Below are 22,422 nucleotides of genomic sequence, written 5' to 3' on the forward strand. Positions count from 1 at the left end.
GTGTATGTGTGTATGTGTGTGTGTGTGTGTGTGTGTGTGTGTGTGTGTGTGTGTGTGTGTGTGTGTGTGTGTGTGTGTGTGTGTGTGTGTGTGTGAGACAGAAAAAGGGAGAGTTGGGTGATGAAGAGGAGGGGGCTCACTTGAGGGTTTTATGTGAGTGTACTGGGGATAGTGCATATGGCAGCAAAGCACTGTAGAGGTCAGAGGTCACAGGTATCTGTCACCTGAGGTAATAAAAATGAACTGCAGTGTTTTCACTAAAAATGAGCACTATCAGCTGAGATTACAGCAGTGATAAAAAATGGTTGCCACAATTTGCAAGACTCATAACTCCCCCCCCCCCTCTCTGTCTGTGTTTGGGTTCTGACGTGTGCGAGGACATTGTGTGCTCAAAGCTGTCGAATGCTTGAGTCTATGAGGAGAAGGAATCAATTATAAAGGCTTAGTATTCACTCTCGATGCACGTCAAGCACCCTTTTGCAGTTTATTTCTGTAGGGATCAGTGGCAATTGTAATTGAGTGATTTTCTTATTAGCATTATTTTTGTATTTTGTATGTTTTAGGAATGTGAATTCGTTTTCATATTTTCACATTTTACTCACTAAAGAAAAAAAATGAATTTATAGCTTTTCCTCTACACTGACACTGATCTGGACAAAAAAACATGAATACACACGACAGCTGTCAACCTTTCACAGGCATGTTTCTCTGCAGCAGCAAAATCACAAAGCGACTTCCTCTTTTTTTTAAATAATAACCCTCAAAATCACTGGGACAACTTGACAAACCAAGTCGTCAAAAATAGTCATCCTTTAATTCAGGGTGTCAGCAGCTCAGAAATGTCTGTTTGCTTTGGCTGACAGGCGCAACAAGCAATCAGATCATGTTCTAACATAATTCAATCTTCTGCCAACATAAAAACAGACGTGTTCAGTTAGGACACCTTCACTTTGTGCTTCAGAATTTTTTTCACAATCAATTTCACACTTATCTCAATAACACGGCACTTCATCCAGGATTGATGTGAAGATTCACCTGAAGCAGCTTTTAGTCACAATGCAGCACGGGGCTGGATCCAACTGCCTGGTGGTCTGAGGAATGCTCCATCCATTACAGATTTTAAAACCAGATTGAAAACTTTGTTTAACTAAAGTGCCTTTAGTTAAACTATTAGTTAAACTATTTAAAAATGTCATACCATCATTGTGCTTTATAATAAAACTGCTATACCTTGAAATATTTGCAATTCACATGAGCTCCAGGTCTACCTGCCTATTCAATTCTGTTCAGCAGCATCTACGTCTTTGTCTTTGTCTGCTGATCTGTCAGGATCCCTCCTAGAGCCAAACCTCTGCCTGACCTGCTCTCTTATGGATGATCCACTGGAGTTCACCTGTTTGGTACAAACTCCTGACTCAGACCTTATCTGTGTGATCAGGATTAAAAACATTTTTATAATAAACCTTTCTGAGCTCTGTGTTTTGCTTTGAGAATCTCCACAGACCCTACATGCTCCTGTCAATATGCAACAAATTTCTGAAATGAAATCTCACAGTTAATAATATTTACTGTGTTTTTTTGAATATGTTAATATCTTTTTTTCTACAATTTTGTTCAGTTGCACAGCAGGTGGTGTTCACTTACAGTTCACATAGCGTACTGATGGTAAATGTGTGAATTGTTTGGTTGAAACAAGTGTGGGAATGTGAAGATTCCGGTATAAAAAATTACTGGAATTAAACTTGTTGGAAGAACAGAAACCAGACTGTACATGAGTACAGTATTGTTGCCTAGTGTCTGCTGGATGAGTAATCACATGCCTGTCTGCTTACACCTTTGTCATATCAGCTTCTTGAGGTGATATGTGATAGTTGTGTTTACCACCAGCGGTGAAAAAAATCTGTAGATACTGCTCTGAGAAATGATTCATAGTTTTAAAATTGAATTAGACTTAATTTACAGTGAACTGGGCAGCCTGAAAGTCCCCATCAACCCCATGTGGGTCCTCAGACACCACTTTGAGAACCAGTGCTTTCCAGTAAGAGTGAGTCAGCAGGTACTGCGGTATGACCTGCATGACTCAGAGCGGTATGAAATGAAAAATTTCATCTATCATCACAATACATCTCTCTGTCTCTGTCTCTCTCTCTCTCTCTGTCTCTCTCTCTCTCTCTCTCTCTCTCTGCAAAGCTTCTCACAATCCTACTTGAGCTTTTTCATTGTTTTGACAATGACCACATATGTTTTACTTCTCTGACTCTGGCTCCCTCTGTGCACTGTTGAAGTTGTAACTGTCCGGTGTGATTACCCAGGAGGAGAGGTCACACACTTTGATTTTCTTCTCATCTGGTCTTAAACCAGTGAAAGTATTTGTTGATTCTGCAGAGACATTTGTGAGTATGTAGCTTCCTCTGAGAAGGGAGCTTGCCTCAACTGATTAAGTGCAAATTAGGTGACTGGGGGACATATGGGGTTTTGATATATAACACACTTATGGCCTTAAATATATCACACCTGTCAAAGCCCAAACATCTGCAAAAAGTAAAGAGCACAAAGAGTAATATCTTTAGGTTCTATAGACTGCAGATCCAGACTGTGAGCAGAAAATCTACAGTTAAATCCCCAAACCAGATGGAGACACTCTCCCTTACAAAGTACTGCCAGTGCTCATGGGCAAAGCACTGACGTGGGAACTCCCTGTTCTTTTTTATTAACTCACTCTTTTGTTTGTTACTGGTAAAATAAAAATGATAAAATCAACAGGAGCGGCAGTATCAGTAACTTGAGAAGTGAGCGGAGGAATGTCTCTGAGAGTACTAATTCTTCACGTTGGACTAACGGCAGACTGGACACTTCATTGGATCCCTTGGGCCTCTTGAGGTACAAAGTGGCATCACCAGACCTGATGGGCTAAGTATAATCATGCTAGTGTTTTTGTTGAATAATTACGGCTTTCATTGTGACCTATTTGCAGCCAGACAAGAATATGCAAATCCTCCTACCATAGAGTCCAGGGGGTTAATTGTGTACATAAAGTACTTTTCCTATGTGAAACGTTGTGTATAGCAACTCTGCAGCAGACACACTCACTTTGTAAAAAACAAACACACACCCCTAATCCCTGCTGAGCAGAATCAGGCTTCAATGTGTAAGAAGGTAGAATTTGCAACCAAGATATTGTGACTTCATTTGTGTATAGTGGGAGGAAGTGACGTCCATCTTTATTTTCAGTATATAGATGAAATCTTCATGATTTTAAGTTGAGTTAAGTTGAGACATTTGTTAACTACTCAGATTAAAATTTTACATTGTGTAGGTTGGATCTAATTGCCTGATCATAATGGTTTCTTCCTAGTAATATCTTATTTCCATTTCTGTGATTGTGTGACAGTCTTTGATATGCTCCCTGGCTCGTGATGAAAGAGGTTTCGTTGGCTTGTCTCACTCTGTCTGTGATCATTAACTGAAGGAACACAAATGTTTTAAACTTCCTTCTGGTGCACATAATGTTAGACATGAAGTCAAAACTATGACAGACTAGTCCAATGGACGACACACTGATGTAATGTACACTCACGCTTCTCTCTTTTTGGCATTGACAGTAAAAACGTTATGTCTGGCGGACACTGGAGGAAGACAAAACAAATCCAATGCACCTTTTGATATCCACAGTTGGATGATTTTGACATGCGTTCCGTTCTTAAAGCAAGGTCATAATTATACATTTTGAGTTGTCATTGTACAGACTTCAAACAGGTTGCATTGGATGTCATAATACTATAATTTACATCAGGAACATGGAAATGTAAACACGCAAATCTTGATTCAAATATGTTCTGTTGGTACAAGAAGGAAATGTTCACAAACATGGTCTGTGTCCCCTTCCTGCTTTTCAGAGAGGTCACCAGTGGTTTTTATTTCAACACATTTGGCTTCGTTTTACAGCTGGCAACTTGAATGGAGAATTTAGTGCTGTACTTAACTGAATAATGGATGACAGATGGTCATTAGGGAATACGTTGTTTATAATTAAGCTGTTGATTATAGGTATGTAAGTATACACATAAGGAAACTGTGTAGCTAAAGATGCCAGATTTAACCACATACAGTGCCTCTTTAGTCTGGTTTAATGTCCCCTCTAACATCCCCTACAAATCTTATCAGGTGGTACACACACACACATGCACGCACGCATGCACACACACACACACACACACACACACACACACACACACATATTCTCTCTCTCTCTTCTGGTTAAAGACATTTAAAACAAGGTTTGAGTTCACCCATAGAGAACAGTGTACGTCACCACCGCTTTAAAGAAAATATGTTTTAAATGCAAATTGAATTTAGACTTATTGAGGTACAACTTAGCAGGACCTGTGGCCAACAAACCAGCTGAAAAAATTTATTATAGTTTTAGAAATCATTTATTCGTATTATGAAATTATATGATTGTCATGCACTGCATTACAAGTTAATATTGATATTTTGTTTTTCTGCTTTTAGAAACCATTCCAGAGCGATGTCAAGCTTTCCAGAATAAGTTAAGCCAAACCATTATTACGGGTGTTATTCCGACAAATCTTTGCCACAAAGTATGAAACCAAGTAATCCAGGTAATGAGTCAGTAACAACCAACGTGCAAGTAAACACAGACAAATGTCAAAATTTGCATTAAAACATTGTTTAAATCGTTCTTACTAGATTTGCTAGAAAGCAACAATTATATGGTAGAATTTGTAAAAGATTATGTTTTTCTATTCATTGCCATTTCTCTCAGCCCTTTCCTTAGATTTCCAGCCAGGTCATTCCTCAGGCTTTAACTCACACACTGTAAAATTCAGGACAGCTTGTCTCTGATATGTCTGCCTTGAAACAACCAGTAAAACACACAGGAGTTAGTGCCAGGCACAGAATGTTGTATGAAGCCTCAGGTTGAAGGGCTGGCTACCTGCTGGCTTGGATCTTATAGTCTGCCGACACTCTGCCTGTCTATGTGTTAACAGACATCACATTTCAACCTAGAACAGGCCCAAAAACATCATCCACTCAATCCTGCCTCACTGCCCCCACAGTTTCCATGGGAACCTGCCTAAACAGGGCCACAGGGACGGCAGCCAAGTCATGATGTCACTGACACTTCAAAGTCCAAGTTTAATTAATAGCATGTGGAGCTAAGATAGGGAAAACAAAAGAGAAAGAAAAGATATTGTTTTTGCCTTCAATCAGTGTGAAGAAGCCTATTTTGTGTGATATATGTTATATATGTGTGGCAGACAGGATTCAGTGATCAGAATCAGTAAGGCTAGTCGGTATCCTGAACTACAATTTTTTTATATATAAACTGCAAATGTTAGCATGGTAGCTAATAAGCACACCCTTGTCAGTACCGTTCGGTTAGTGTATACTGTTTCGGTTGAGTTGAAGCCTGATACTAAGAATTGGACAGCTCGAAGAATTCTGGTATAGGTTGGCCAGAGAAGGATATATGGTGGATCCTTTTTTGTTTTGGATGCATGCGTTGGCCACATTTGGAGGAGCCTTTGAAATTGGACACTCTAGAATCTGTGATACAGCCAGTCTTCTAATGCAGCACATGAATTGACAAACAGCTTTAGTTATAATAACTTTATAGGCAACAGCCCATGGCAAACAGCAAGAAATAAAAACCTGATTCTCTGGTCTTTATAGTTAAAAAAAATAACTGAATACCAAGTGAAAAGTGTACCACTGTGAGTTTGAGTAAAAGGCACATGAAAGCCCTCTCTGAGTTTATCAAACATTTAAATGGCCGCTGAGCATAATCTCATCTCATCAGACAAAGAATTGAATCCACCAAGTAGAATTACAAACTGGTGAACCCACCCACTGCCCATCACCTGGCTAATACCATTCCTAAAGTGTAGTGGTGGCAACTTCATGCTCTGAAGGTGCTTCTGAACAGCAAAGACGGGGATCAGAACTTAGGGAAGATTTAATTAATTCAAATAGAGAGAGGTCATTAAAGAAAACCTGCTCCAGAGTGTAGCCAAGAAAATGCGAGAGTGGCTTCAGGACAAGTCTTTGTCCTTGAGTGGCCGAGCCAAAGCCCAGGACTTTAACCACAAAGAAAACAAGTGGAGAGAACAGTTCACATACTTCCCATGCAATCTGATGGAGTTTGAGAGGATCTTCATGCAAGAATAGGTTAGACTGCCCAAATCCATGTGAACAAAAGCTGGAAGAGAGCGATTGCTGCCAGAAGAGCCTCTATAGAGTGCAATTATAAGGATCTGAATTCTTCTGCAAATCACACATTTCACTTTTTGTTTTCACTCTGAGCCTCTAATGGGGAGGACGGAGGGTGGTTGACGTAGCACAGACGAAGGGGAGCTGGAGGAGTGATGATGGAAATTTGAGATTTGAACGGATCCAGGCAGAGCACTGAGGACGATAAACATTTGTGTCTGATATACATTTAGGGGGGGTTAAGGACAGCAACAGGATGAGGTGGGAGAGGGGGGATGTGCTTATATCAGGAATATCTAACAACTGAAGGGTCACTTCTGGAAACTCTTTCAAAGTCAACATTTGGTTTATTTCCACAGCATCGTCCTTCGTTGGCCTTCAAAAGCACAACAAAGCGCCTGCTCTCCACTGAGGTCTGTTTCACATTAATCAGTCTGCTGTCTCAACTTAAAAGGACGTATTACACTATCTTAACAAGAAATGTGGACAAAATAACTGAACGTGAACTATGAAGCCTTTATATCACCAATGTGTGCAGATCACACTGTTCATGTAACTCAAACAGCAATAAAACATTTTATGTTGCAAATTTTCCAACAACCCCTCTAAGGTTTGTTCTTATCTGACGAAGTGTTCCCTGAACTGCACTTGAAATACGAGCTGAGATAATATACAGACACAGGGAAGAAGGGTGGATGCAGTGAGAGAGAAAGACATAGCACTTCCACGGCCATGCCTCCACTTTCCCCCGTGTTCCCAGCTAAGTGGCTTAGGAGGTACTCTTGTTGGTGAACATCCACAGCTTCACCAGTCGATGCTTCACCGCTCACAGTGGCATACAGGTCACTAACATTGCTCTGTGGCTGCAGCTTAGAACCACACTTAACCCCATGGCAACGTCTACGTCCCATATGTCACGCAAAATACCCACGTGGCCACCGCCCTAAAGGGCCTGGCTTTTCCTGTAACAACAGCATTTTGTTGCACAAGTGACATAAAGAATAGGGAATCTCAGATCACAACACATACATATGCGTGGGACTTGTTTGGAACGCTATTACTCCGAAGTAATATAAAGTATCTGAAATATTGGTAAGCTACTATTTGAAAGAATTTAAATTCACTCACTATCTACCCGAAATAGTGTCATTATCTCCATGTTTTTAGCCTTCATTTTGGGTGAAATCATCATTATGTGTGAAAGCAGAGGAGGATAACAGCGGAAATTTAGGCTAAAAACTTGGTGAATTTGAATGTTGGGGCTTCCGAACACATGAATAATACCACATGAGCAGAATGGAGGCATTTTGTGTTTTGTGGACTCAAACACTTCACCCACCCCTCCATCAGCATAGTGGTGAGAAGATAATGAGTGAGTTTTATTTTTGGGTGAGCTATCCCTTTAATGCTTAAAACGTCATACAAGTGTAACCTTTGAAAAGGGGGAGGAGCGAGGGCTTGAGGACTAAAAGAGGAAGTCTACACAAGGGGCCACATTGTGCAAACTCAAGCCAAGCTCCTGAGATCACTGGCTTGAATAATTACAACACACACAAACACACACACACACACACACACATTCATATTGTCCTGTACTTCTGAAGAGCTTTATTTTCAATAACTTTTAAAGATATCTCAAACCTCGCTTTATTACCTGGCAGGAGTGTTTGAGTTATATGGGGGCCAGTGGGAGTCGAGCTCCTACGAAAGCATTTAAATCACACGTTTTTGAAGGTGGCTAATACATCACCAACAATCATTGTTTTAACCACAAAATGAGCATTTTCCTCTGAATTATTTAAATTAATGAGATGAATCCTAAAAGGAACATTGTCCAGTTACGAACAACACGAATGACAGAGTGGCTGTACTTCACTACCAACAAACACTTACTCTTTTGACCAAGTATTTTTTCAGAAATCAGTAAAAACAAGGTTATTATTAACCGTTTGAGCATGCCGCAAATTAAACAAACAGACTTTATTTCCATTTTTCTAGAATATCTTCTTGAAAACATTTATAAAACCTGTCTGAGATCAGACTGAATATTTGAAAAACCTTAATCTTAAGTATCTTTAAGAAGTACACTGTTGATTTGAAGGTATTCATAAGTCTCTTTCTCTCACGGAAAGCGCACCGCTTTGCTATTACTTATTCAATTATCTTGCAAATGTAAGTCATTAGAGACCCCATCAGATTCTATCTTAAACTCTGCATGGGAGAAACACTGGAAAGGATTTTTAGGATCAAACATTCTTTCATTTTTAAAGCCTAAATCACAAACATGGTTATAGACCGTACAGAATTTTCATCAATTTCAGCATATTTCTGCCCTTTCTATTCTCCGTCTCATGGCTTTGCACGTCTTTTATAATGTATTATCTGATTATTTTTCACTAGTAACTTATTCTTTCATTTTTGCTCACTGTGGCCGTCTTCTTCACTCCCCAGAGAGGGGAAAGATATGAGACAGTGAGCAGACTCAGGGAGACGTCCAGTGACTGAGTACGGACAGGGTGTCCTCTGTGGGACGGCGTCAGCATTAGATAGGTGTGGAAGTAGACAAGCCTCTAATGTCAACAGCAGAGAGGATACAGGGAACTGCTGTGAGGATGTGACCTCAAGAATTGGAAGGGGGTTTGGGAAATGAAATACGTATTGATAAAAAAGAACGGATACGAAAACACACAGTATTGTATGTTACAATGTATTGCTACAATGGGTCGTGTCAGAAAAACTGAAAAGTTTTGACAAACATTTGCTGCTTCTGACACACAATGTAGTCACTGACTAAACTACTAGCCACACACACACACACTTGCACAAACATGCACACATATGAATGTAGTGTGAGACATTTTTCCGTGTTGCCAAACTCAACCAGTGAGCAACTTCCAGCACACATAGTGTATTTATGTGTAAGTTCAAGATGATGTCATTCTCCCAGACTCAGCCAAAACACCTCAGTCATATCCATCAATTGTTCTTCCACCGCAATCTACACTTACACACACACGAGCACACACACACACACACAGTGTCATGCTGTATCAAACCTCACAGCATTAGCAGATCAACCCTTCAGCTGGCAGCAAGGTACTGATTCAGAATTACATCATCCTTTCCTAGTCCAGGCCCTGAAGCTAAACACAAACACACACACACACACATCCATCCACACACACTCACTGGTACATGAACAGAGCTCATTAGCAGGGTTCCTAGAGAACATCCATCAAGCTGAGCTATTTTTCCTCAAGGCTAAAGTTTGAAAAGAACATGTCGTGTTGTGGACAACAGCAGAGCAACATATATGTTATATGTTAGATTGTGTGAAAGCACAGGAGGTTTTTTGACAGTTATCCTCTCTCTTGTTGAGGGACAGAGGGTGTGGCACCTTGTTAAGCTCTATGAGACAAATTGTTATTTGTAAATATGGGCGATACAAATAGCATTTGATAATTTTTGTTTGGTTTGTTTCTTTCCTTTTCGAGATTGGGCCATTTTTCTGAGGTGAACTAATCACCAATTGCTACCATCCAGTTTTACTCTGTATTTAACTTCACCTCTGCTGTTTCTATTCAGCAGTGAACCTGCCAGGGTGAGAAGTATTTATCACATCATTACCTTTCTTGAGACCAGGATTTCTCTCTCTCTCTCTCTCTCTCTGATAATGCATCCAGGATGATGCTGAGACTATCTCAGACCAAATTCACCAAATTAAAACCAAATTCTCTCCAGGCATTGGATTCCACAGTGAACCCATTGAAAGAATTTATCAGTCCTAATACAATTTGCTGACATTTTCATTCAGGGCGGAATTTTATCCTGTTGATCAAAAAGGTGCAAGCTTAAAAAAAAGACAATAATGTAATTCTGTTTCTTCTGCGTGGATTTCATTTATTTTTTAAAACCTACACGTTTGAGGTGTGAATCAACAAGTAATTTTTTAGGGGGGTAAATTAAAATCGAATTTTTTAAAACAAGCATTTGTTGTCCTACCGTGAGGGTGAACACGGAGACTCCCACCGAGTTGAGCTAGATGAATGGGATTAATTTGCATCCAACGTGGCCAAAGAGCCACTCGTCCAGGTATCGGCTGGCGTCCCCTGGGGCGCAGGTCACCAGCAGCAGCAGGTTCCCCTAGAGCCAGACTGGACAGGAACAAGTTGGGCACCGTCTGCATTGACTTCACCAACAAACACGTCTTCATTAAAGTGACATTACCGACCAGGCCCACGATGATGATGATCCCATAGACGGCAGCAGTCACAATGCCGGGGAGCCAGATGTCACATATATCTCTGTGATAAAACACTTGGTTTCACATTTAGCTGCAGCACAGGCAGCGGCTGCTCCTTGTCTCTCTCTGTCTGCTTCTACGTTTAATTCCAATGTTCACCTAAACTCCTTAGGCCTGGATTGAGCTGTAAATAACTTTGGGTTACTTAGAAACTCCCCTTCAATGTCCACTAGTTGCTTATTACTAAGACAGCTTAAACATAAAAGTGACATTTCCTTCAGCTAGAGTCAGTATCACCAGGGTGACAGGCAAAACATTTGAGGTATAAACGCCAGTAAGTGACAGTTGCTTTTGGTAAACCCTCATTTTACGCAGCTTTAAAATCCTTCATGACACTTCTACTGCTACACACACAGCTCCTACAGTTTATCTAAATGTTGTGTCAGGGAAGAACATAAAACTCTGTGATAATAAGTGAAACGCTGTCACATCACTCTGTGTCTCTTTGAGGAGTAACTCAATCCAGGGTCTCATGGTGGGATCTGTAAACACTGGAGGTTCAAATACTTCTGGATCAACCCTTCAGTGACCTGCTGTCTTCCGAGGGCCGACGCTGCTTTCTGATTTGTAGCTCAACCTAAAATGTGGAATAGGGGAGAGGAGAGCAGGACATTTACAAACGTGAACAGGGTCTTTACTTTTCAGGTCTGTTGTGTAAAAATTTCTGTTGTGTAAAATTAAAATGTTGTTGTTTTATCGTCTTTTGTAATGATTGCCTGAATAACCAGATATTTATCCCATGTGCAATCATAAAGTCATTCACTTGGGAAAATGTTCCTACGGAGATGAAGGACATATTATGGTACCATCTGTCTGAGTTCAGGGTTATCCACCATCAGGGTGGATAGTTGGGTTTATGTGACACCAAAAACCACAGTGTACATTCTGTCCTCCTGCTGCATATTTTTGAAATACATACACCCTGTACTATAAATCACGTAACTGTTGCCCATGGGCTGGTTCTGTAATTTTCTTGCCCTGCCTTGAAGCAGCACAGGGGGCTGCATCAGTGGGGATTGTGGCGGTTTATGGTGTGGGTGTGGAAGACATGAAATACGATTCAGGGAATTCAGTAAAGAGTAAAAATGGATTCAAGCTTTTAAGGCTTATCAGACACCCGAACCCTGCACAGTAGTTTGTAAATATTCAGAAAGGATTTTACAACATTTTCAATATCAGCAGGATGATCGTGAGCAAAACTGTAAAAATGCGATCAGGGAAACTAATTACTAACTATGTAGTGCAGCAGCAGAACAAAGTAAGAGTTTAGCTTTTAGGCTCTGACTTCACTGCCCTAGATATGATTAAATTGTTTTAAATGGTGAGTAATCTGCAAATACTGTATCTTTAACCCCCCCTGTCGGAGCTTCCAGGTGGATGCTGGGGTGGTGGAGGAGCTGAATCAACAGGTAGTGATACTGACATAGGGAAGCAGAGGCATTTAAAATCAGAGGGAGAGATGGGAAGTCTTTGCAGCTTAAATAGAAGGTCAAATTTGGCTATTGCCAATTACATGGTAGTATCATTTTAGATTTTCATTAAGAAAACAAATGTGTTATTTGTTTCACTTAAGCTTAACTTTTGCATTGGAGTATGTAATTCTATTTTTTCTATTCTATTCTAATAAAAGTAAAAAAATACATTTGGTATAAGATGACGTAAAGTTGTATGTACCATTTGAGGTTCATTAAATAGATTTAAACAGGAACCACATGTAGCAGCTGAAGGGTACAAGGACATAAAAAATCTGACAAACAGGAAAGAACAGAGGAGACAAACATGAGAGGAAGAGGAGTGAAAGAAACATGCCGTTAGCAGAAAACACTGGTTAACTGTCATGACAATGAGTCGTGTCATTTCTAATTAACCAAAACATCAACAACACACACACATACACATCCACACACATACGCACACACGCACAAACAATCAGTGAGAGCGACTGACAGTGTCTGTGTGTTCCATTTTCTAGCAGCACAAATGAGGTCATTCAGGATGAGTTTTATCAGCAGCCTGGAGAGCCAATAAATCAGGAGCATGTTGTCTTTGCAACGTGTGTGTGTGTGTGTGTGTATATGGGTGTGTGTGTGTGTATGTGTGTGTGTGTCTGTGTCTGTGTCTGTGTCTGTGTGTGTGTGTGTGTGTGTGTGTGTGTGTGTGTGTGTGTGTCTAGTAACACAGACAAAAATTTGCAGAAAGAGAACCTAGCGACCGTGTCTTCTTGCTGTTTAACAGTCTGGGAATCTGTCCTGCTGACCTTTCACATGTTACGCTGTTGGGGAACTGCTCTAATGCTCTATCCACACACACACGCACACATACACACACACACACACACAGCCTTGGACTTATTTCTTAGTGAGGACAATCAGTAATATATTCCCCAGCCCCTTACTCGAACCTTCCACACAAAAATTATAACAAAATATATGATCTTCTCACCGCTTTGAGTCCACATAACGCTTTAGGAGTTTCAGGGGTAAACAGCGGTGCAGCCAAATCCGATACAGTTGAAGTAACTGGTGACCGATTCTTCAAACATAATAAAAGAACATAAAAAACACAACATGCCTCCATACTTCTCGTGTGGTGTCATCCAAGTGTTCACAAGCCCTGACATGACCCAAACAGCATCATTTACACCAGCTTTTTAGCCTAAATGTCCCCTGATATCATCATCCGGAGCCACATTCGTGCACGAACACAACACACAAGCTCCCCTCTATGCACTTGCCCAAGGGGCAGGTGACAACATCAGCGATGCACAGCAGTAACTGCAGCTATGCAGAGATGCTACCGGATCTAGCCATGATATGCTAGTAAATTACACCGTCTCGAGTCAAAAATGAATGTTGAGGCCTCTCGGACACTTGAATGAAACCACAAGAGCAGTAAGGAGGCATTTTATGATTTCTCTTTTTTTTTTTTTTGATGAATCAGTCACCATATTCTTCAAATGTATTGGATGTGATTGCATCAAAGTTACCCCTGAAGCTCCCAAAGTGTTTTGTGAACTCAAACACTTCACCCACCCCTCCATTTGAATAGTGGAGAGTAGATAAGGAGTGAATTTCAATATTTTTTTTCAAAATGCCCTCACTCTATAATCTAAACTCTAAATCATGATCACAAAGATATAAGTACAAGCAAGCAATCACACACAAATGGGCTTGTTATAATACTCATTTAAGAATGATAATATCCTTGCTGTGTATATTTAATTGCTTTGTCTCAGTTAGGTTTAGTGGCAAGGTTGGACCCCAAAGCAGACGCGGACTGGTTGTTGAGAATGAATGACCAGAGTTTATTGGAATGAAAAGCAGATGCAGGTTGGGGCGGCAGGGTGCTGGCTGGCTCGGAGATCCTGGATGAGGCGGGGATGAGAAGCAGAGCGGTGAGGCACACGGAGGGTCTAGGTAGATGAATGAAACACAAGAGTTAGTACGCATACGATTAGACACCAGGGTCAAGAAGAACGAGAGCACAAGATCTACTGGACTAGACGGAATAATCTGGCGCCGTAGTGGTGAGCAGACCAAGCTTTTATTGAGGGGATGATGAGGTGAATTGAGAGCAGGTGTCCCTCGTCCGCTGCAGCCAGGAACCAGCCACGCCCCCTGCCGCACACAAGCCTAGGGAGAAACAGAAAAGGGGAGGGGGAGAGAAAACAACAACAAACACCTAACCGAATATTCACAGTCTCTCTCCTAATTAGGTGAAGTTCACACTGATTAGAAGAGGTACAATTTAAATCTCTGAGGTTCTCCCAAAGGTTTTTGAGTTCATCTGATTTCTGATGTCTCACATGACACTGGCTCAGAAAAAGTCGTTTTACCCTATTATTATTTTATTTATTTGCCTTTATTTAACCAGGTCGGTCCCGTTGAGATACAATGATCTCTTTTCCAAGGGAAGCCTGGCCAAGACAGCAGCATACAAAATATCAACAGTCACAAGACACACACAAATCATATAACACAGATCAAATAAGATAAGTTCCCTGTTCCCTTAAGATAAGGCAACAGGAATAAAGCTCCGGATTCCCACCAAAACAAGAACAAGTGCGGTATGAAGCCGCTCCAATTTCTCTCACACGAGTCTTCAAAGTGTCAAGGTTTATGAGCTCCTTTAACTTTAGGGTTTTTTGCAGTACATTCCAAGCAGCAGGCGCAGCGAACTTAAAACAGTGCTTACCAAATTCTGTGTTTACTTTGGGCATAATTAATAAATAAAGCTCATTTGAACGTAAGCAGTAATTGCTCTGGGATTTTAAGATGTACTTACATAAGTAGTGGGGGAGCAGACCCAAGATAGCTTTATAAATAAAAATATGCCAATGTATAAGGCGGCGTGCTGCCAAAGATGGCCACTCAACTCGGGCATATAAGATGCAGCGGTGAGTGAGGGCTTTACAACCAGTGACAAACCTTAAGGCACCATGATATACAGTGTCTAGAGAACGCAGACAGTTTGCTGAGGCATTCATATAAAAGAGATCACTGTAATCAAGTACAGGGAGGAAAGTGGTAGCAATCAACTTTTTTCTGGTAAAAAAAGAAAAACAAGATTTGTGACGGAAGAAGAATCCCAGTTTCACTCTTAATATTTTTACCAGATTTTCTACATGTGGTTTAAAAGAAAGTCGATCATCAATTAAAATGCTTCGATACTTGTAACAGTTCACAAGTTCAATTTCATACCCTTGCAATGACAAAATGCTGGGTGGAGACACAGGCACTTTTCTGCCATTGGAAAATATCAACAGTTTGGTTTTGGCGGCATTCAAGACAAGTCTTAGTTCAATGAGCTGATTTTCCACAAGGTTAAAAGCAATTTGTAAGTTGCCAAGGGCTTCGGCAAGAGTGGTGCCACAACAGTATATAACTGTGTCATCAGCATAAAAATGAAATTTGGCATTTGGGACGTTACTGCCCAATGTATTTACATAAATAACAAACAGAATCGGGCCAAGAACTGAGCCCTGTGGCACACCAGTAGAGACATTAAGCAGTGTGGATGAGCTGCCTTCAAAAAAAACACATTGTTTTCTATTAGACAGATAATTATTAAACCAGCCAACAGCCTGCTCAGATAAACCTATATCAAGCAGGCGTTGCTTCAGAATGGAATGATCCACTGTGTCAAAGGCCTTAGAAAGGTCAACAAAGAGAGCTGTGCACACTTTCTTTTGATCCAGCCAGTCTATTATATCATTAGTGAGTTTGAGTGAGGCTGTAGTTGTGCTGTGTTGTTTCCTAAAGCTGGATTGGTATGGGGAGAGAATGTTGTTAGTATGGAGAAAATCTTTCAACTGATTGTTTACTAGACCTTCAAGGACCATTGACAGGATGGACAACTTGGAGATGGGTCGATAATTATTCAAGCAAGTAGGGTCCCCCCCTTTCAAAAGGGGAAGGACGTAAGCGACTTTCCAAATTTCAGGAATACAATTTGTGGTGATAGTGAGGTTAAAAAGATATTGGAGCGGTTGGCAATAAAATCAGCTGCTAACTTTAAGAAATATGGTTCCAAGTTGTCTGGACCTGCAGATTTACTGATATCAAGAGAGCAAAGAGCTCTTGGACCTCTTCCACTGAAAACAACCTAAAAACAAAGGAAGTTTGACCAGCAGAGATAAGGCCTTGAGACATGTTTCCAACATCTGGGGCAGAAGACGCAATATTAAGGGCAGGCATAGCAATCGTGGAAGAAGACCGAGAGAATAAGGAGCCAGAGGCAGAAAAATGAGTATTAAAACAATCAAGTATAGTTGCCCTGTCAGTAAGAGTGAAAGCATCATTAACAATACAGGGTGGGAGTTCGCTATGATTATCAGTGGCTGAGATAGATTTGATCACTTTCCAAAATTTTTTAGGGTCGTTTAAATTTTTCATTATTGCAGAGAGATAAAAGCTAGACTTTGCTTTTTTAATAAGAAAGGTAAAACTATTTCTGAGTTGCCTAAATATAAGTTTATCTGCCTCAGACTGTGTCTTTCTGGCCTTAGTCCAGGCAAGATTTCTATTATGCAGTAGATCGGCTAAATCGGGCGTGAACCAGGGATTATCCCCTTCCCTTAACCTTATATCTTCTGAAGGGAGCATGCTTATCAAGCAGGGAAGATAAACCTTCAGAGAAAAATTGCCATGCAGTCTCTACATCATTAATTAATTCAATACAATCCCAGTTAAGATCATATAAATCACGGAAGAACGCCTGTGCAACAAAGGCCCTCATATTACGTTTTATCAAAATACGAGGTTTGGATTTTGGAATTTTGGCATTTCTGACTGCAGCAATCATAAAGTGGTCACTAATATCATTTGCAAAATCACCTGACATCGAATACTTGTGCGGTACATTAGTCCGCACAAGTACCAATGTGTACCAATGGACTTCTCATTGATTCCTGGCACCATTACCTCTTTTTAAAGATAATTTGTCAGTGAAGGTCAATGAATCTTGTTATAGTTTAGGCCGGGTAGGATTCAGCCTTTTGAGCATTGTTTTTCAGGGATGGAGGGACACATTTGTCGACCACATAGCATTCGAAATAGGACAGCCTGGTTGTGCTGCCGTGAATTCAAATGCAGACTGTATGTGTAAATACAAATTCCTGACTTTAAGCCACAGACATTTTGTGGGCAGCCTCCAGCAGAAAGTCTGAAGGAGATGATGTGAGGACACAGCAGGAGATCCTCTGCAGGTCTCACCGCGAGCCAGTGCTGAAGACATTTCTAACATGTGACATATGCATGTTTGAAATAAAAAACAGAAGGAATAAAAATATCTGAGGAGTAGAATGTGGTGCCATATATGTAGAAGACACAATCAAAGATGTGAATAGAATTGCTTGTGTTGTCGAAGTGCTGTAAACAATATCACATGATCACTGCAGCGGTATTAATAAGGTACATCTGTCTGCTGTAACACCCCTCACCTGAACGCCACAGAGATTTCTGTGTTGTGATGAAGATGTCTGAGAAGAGAAAATATACAAATATATATAATAAATTGAAACGCATATTAGTGTCTAATAATATCTATTATTAGAGGCAGACTGCAGCGGATCATCTGGTCAGCTGAGAAGGTCATCGGCTGTGACCTGCCGGCTCTCATAGATCTGTTCCACGCCAGGACCAGTAAGAGAGAAAGCAAGATCATTGCTGATCCTTCCCATCCCGCTCACCACCTGTTCCAAAGACTCCCGTCCGGAAAAAGGTTACGGGCCATCTGACTAAAACCTTGCGTCACCTGAACAGTTTTTTCCCCATGGCAATGGGGCTCACAAACAAGCCCCCTGCATCACACTGACTCTGGACATCAGTCTTCCTGCTGAGAAGGCAGCTCTGATGATGCAACAGATGTTGGATTAACTTGAGTTCCCATACAAGTCTCGGAAAAAATCTTTATGTCAAAGCTCAATATTTTTCACACACATGTAGATGAGAAGAAAAGAAGCCTTTTTGATCTGAGATATAGTTTCACAGTAAACAGACCTGATATGGTGACATTGAGCTGGAGAAGCTGGCAGCAATGGAAACCTTCACACAACTCAAAGAAACATACAAAACTTCTCCACAACTTCCATAGATTGAATTTATTTTTGTGTTATCCTGCTAATTTGATTGAAAACATGACCTTCTTGGCAGAGGTAATAAAATCAACAATCAGATGAACACACCCCAGGTTTACCAGCTGCCTCTGCTCCTCTCTCCAGACTCATTCTATTGTTGGTGTCAGACATGATCTGTTTTTGCATTAACCTGATTTGATTGGCTGATGCCTGCACAAAATCTCTGGATTCGCAACCAAAAGAGGTTATATATATATATACATAATATTTATTGAAACATGGCAGTAGCAGCTTTAAAACGCCAACATAAAATCTGAAGAAAATAACTGGGATTCACCTTGGCGAACAATTTAGAACGCTACATGGATTATCCAGTTTCTGACCCTTTGTCTTCCTTAACAGCTGTTTAGCAACTAATAACCAACTGAGATGTCACATGATATACGTTTTCAGGTGCTTAGTATGGACAAGGATTAAAACTAATATGGAGCAAAAACGCTAGTGTGGACAGATTTAGATTTATAGATTTAGCCCTCATTTTCCAACAATCCCTTGGCTAATGATGTTTTCTAAATGCAGATGACTGTAACCCTCTCTCAAAACTTTAATCTCAAGAGACAAAGCTCTTTTCCACAGAACACATTAACTGTTTGCACATGTTCAGTGGCACAAGGGAACAGAACTTGAACTGTCATGTGATAGGGGCCTGATGAATCAGCGAATATATATATAACACACATAAACATAGGTGCAAGCAAATATGATTTGTTTCCACTTGACACTTGACTTCAGAAAGATCTGAAGTGTGAGAGTGTGAGAGCTACGTGGAGCCAGTTGGTGGCTCACAGTTTTCAAATGTTAATGACTAATATAAGGACCAATGTGATACTGTGTTGACATGAGCAAACAACACTTTACAAAGCAGATTGTGGTCGCCATGGATCCTCATCATCATCTGCCTTATTACTTTTCCCCACAGGGAACTATCTCACACACTCTGAAGCCACTGATAGTGTTTACACTATGCGTGTGCGTGTGTGTGTGTGTGCATGCGTGCGTGCTTTGTCATCCACACCTCTATCTCTGAAGGCCACTACCAGTTTAACCCCCCCCCAGTTTCCATGTGAACACAAACAGAAGGATTAATAAAAGTTAAAAATACTCAGCCTCCTCTCGATGGTTGCTTGATAAGTCCTCAATTCTTAGCTGAATCATGCGACATGCACCTAATTGCTTTGTGTGTCTGGCAGCACTACACAAACACACGAGCAATCTGTCTTTGGAAACAGTTTCCCAGAGAGACAATCAAGAAATGTCCCTGTGAACTGATGAGGGTTATTTTCTCTGAACATGATCTTGATGCTTGTTGCATAGCTAAGCAATGACACAACCTCCTTTTTACGATCTGACCTAAAAGTTGGTTTGCTGCACCGTATAAATCACATTTGACTCTTTCTCTTAGCTCGCTTATGTAAGTGTGATGTTTCAACATGAAAGCCCAGAGCGTCCATAGCTGCTGGCAGAAGCATGTCGTCAGACGAGCCTGGAGCTGCACGCATGAGCTCATGTCCTCCAAGCTGCTGCATAAAGTGAACTAGTCGAGGTCTGTCAGCGAGAGCGCTGATGGAAATTAGCTGCTTTGCTTTCCCAAACACCCTTTGTGTTGGAAATAAGTCGAGTGTTATTCCTGATTTGTCACAACAGCTCAGGAGAGGAGAGTCAGATGGATGGACCGTCGTTAGAGCTGTTTATTATTCAAAGATCAAAGGAGCACTGTGCCCCTAGCTCTGAGCTGAAGAGAGAAGAGGGAATGAACCGTAAGGAAAGAATGAAAAACGTTTCTGTGGTTATGAGAACAAGGAAAAGAGAGATGAGGGTGAAGAGAGGAGAGTCGAAGCCACAAAATGACGGATGTACACACACACACACACACACACACAAAAACACACGCACACACACACGCACACACAAGACAGCGAATTTTCCACTTGCTCGACATGGACTTTCATTATGTGTGCAGCGGTTAAGTGTGTGGCCTGCGGTTTGTTCACAGGCTCTTGAGATACACACACACAGATGTGCACACACATCATTTTTTTTTAACTTCTATGTTAGTGAGGACACTCATTGGCATAATGCATTCCCTAGACCCTTACCCTCACCTTAACCATCACAACTAAATGCCTAACCCTACCCTATATCAATCGTCCTAAACCACTTCACCTAGAAGCCTGAACCTAAGCGTCTCGATCTAGCACCTTGAGGTCAGAAGGTTCATCTTGATCTCATCCTCTACAAGATTAAACTGCAAGTCAGTTATCTCTCGCCTAAAAGTTGAACCTTTAACTGCACTTCTAATACAGGAGTACAAGTCAGAGATTGAATCAAATCTGATCAACCAAAGCCACAAACTTGGACGACTCACAACTCACGCAATGAGAGTCATGGAGACAACTTAATACTCCCTCGCCCCATCACAAATAAATGTCTCACCCTAACCTTAACCCTTACCTTAACCTAAATGTGCTCACTTTCTCAGGAGTAAAAAGGGATATGACCAGTTAATGCTCTTAACTACTTCCACTAAGGGAGTTATGGTTTCACCCTTATCTGTTTACTTCTTCGTTACTTAGTTTGAAGGATTGCGCAAATACTACTGTACGGATTATGACTAAACTTGGTAAAGGCATGCAGTATGGGTCAGGGAAGATATTATGACATTTTGGTGTGGATCCAAATCAGGGGGTGGATCCAGGAATTTTATACAAACTAGGGCTTTTTTTGACGTTCTTACGGATTTCTCCCGGGATATTTCACGGATCAGACATATTTATTGGACTGATATTTATGAGTGTGTGCAATTTTGTGCAGATCCAAATTAAAATCAGGATCTAGTGAATATAAATGTGGCTTTAAATGAGGACTCTTGGGACTTGGTGAAGGGGTTTTCCCTCGGCTGACAGACATTCTAGTTTTGATGTATTTCTGTACAATACACCAAGAAAAGAGTATTTCTTCATATTTTTCTTTACTGTGCTCCAATCCTTTGGCCTTTACATTATACTTCATCTATCATTAAACCACCTTTTTTTAGTTATTCATGGTCATTCTACCACCAATATTCAACATTGTTAATTGTATGTTTTCGGGAAACCAGCTCCGTTGATGGTGTTAGTTAGCTTGTGTCAGTGTCTGTGAATTTTTATTGCTTCCTTTATTTAAATCTTTCTCTACTTCTTGGTCACAGCAGTTCTTCAGAATATGTTGAATGTTTTGTCTGTTAATTCATTTAGTTTTTAGTTAAACACTCCAAACTCGCTCTGGCTCTCTAACGCTCTCTATTTTTGCCCTTTGCAACTTAGAGACAGGTTCAGTGCTGCCCTACTCTGTTTGTCTTCTCTGAACATTTGTGATCAAATCTGGGCCACACACGGACAAACACACGCATGCAGGCATGCATGCATGCATGCATGTATGCACACACATACACACACACACATACACACACACACATACACACAAACCTACACACACAAACACACACACACACACACACACAGTTACCCCTCAGGCCACATGGTTTTTGGTAGCACACACACAATCACACATCTGGAATCAGTCTGAGCAGAACTCTGTTTATCCCTCTAAATGGACTCAGACCTCACTGACCATCTCCCCTCGCTGTGAACAGGTTTGAGTTTCTCTTCATCAGGCCGCTTCAAAGCTGATGGCTGACATATACAAGAAGTGAAGGTCAGTGTAGTTTGCATGGGGTAAGTGTGTGTTTCTAATGAGAGGGCCACAAAGAGTATGCAGCTAGCCAGCCAATGTTTGCCAAAGTTCCGCTGGCAGTTTTAAAAGAGGCTTTTACTTTATGTGTGTGTGTGTGGATATGGAGACAGTGACAAGAAGAGAATTAGACAAAACATTTGCTCCATTTTGGTTTCAGTTTTAGAGCTTATATTTATCAAAGCTCCAAGGATCACACCCAAAATTACTCTGCAGCTCAAATTTAAATAAAATAAATGTATCAAGTGATTGCTGGTGAAACTAGTTCAGTATGAGAGTGTTTATAAGCAGCTGTCAAGTTACCACATAGGAATAGCCAGAAGAATTTGGTCTGCATCAATGGTGATCTTCTGCCACGGCTTATGATTTTATTTTCTAGAGTTTTAATTCGTCAAATCTAGTAGCGGAAGAATGAATCAGAGAGCCGGTGGTCTAGTGGCAGAAACTTGGACTATGGGCAGAAAAGGTCTCTGGTTCGTCTCTGGTTCGACTCCACGGAGAGACAACAAAAGACGAACCT

This window comes from Platichthys flesus, chromosome 4 (genome assembly GCF_949316205.1).
Source record: "Platichthys flesus chromosome 4, fPlaFle2.1, whole genome shotgun sequence".
Taxonomy (NCBI): domain Eukaryota; kingdom Metazoa; phylum Chordata; class Actinopteri; order Pleuronectiformes; family Pleuronectidae; genus Platichthys; species Platichthys flesus.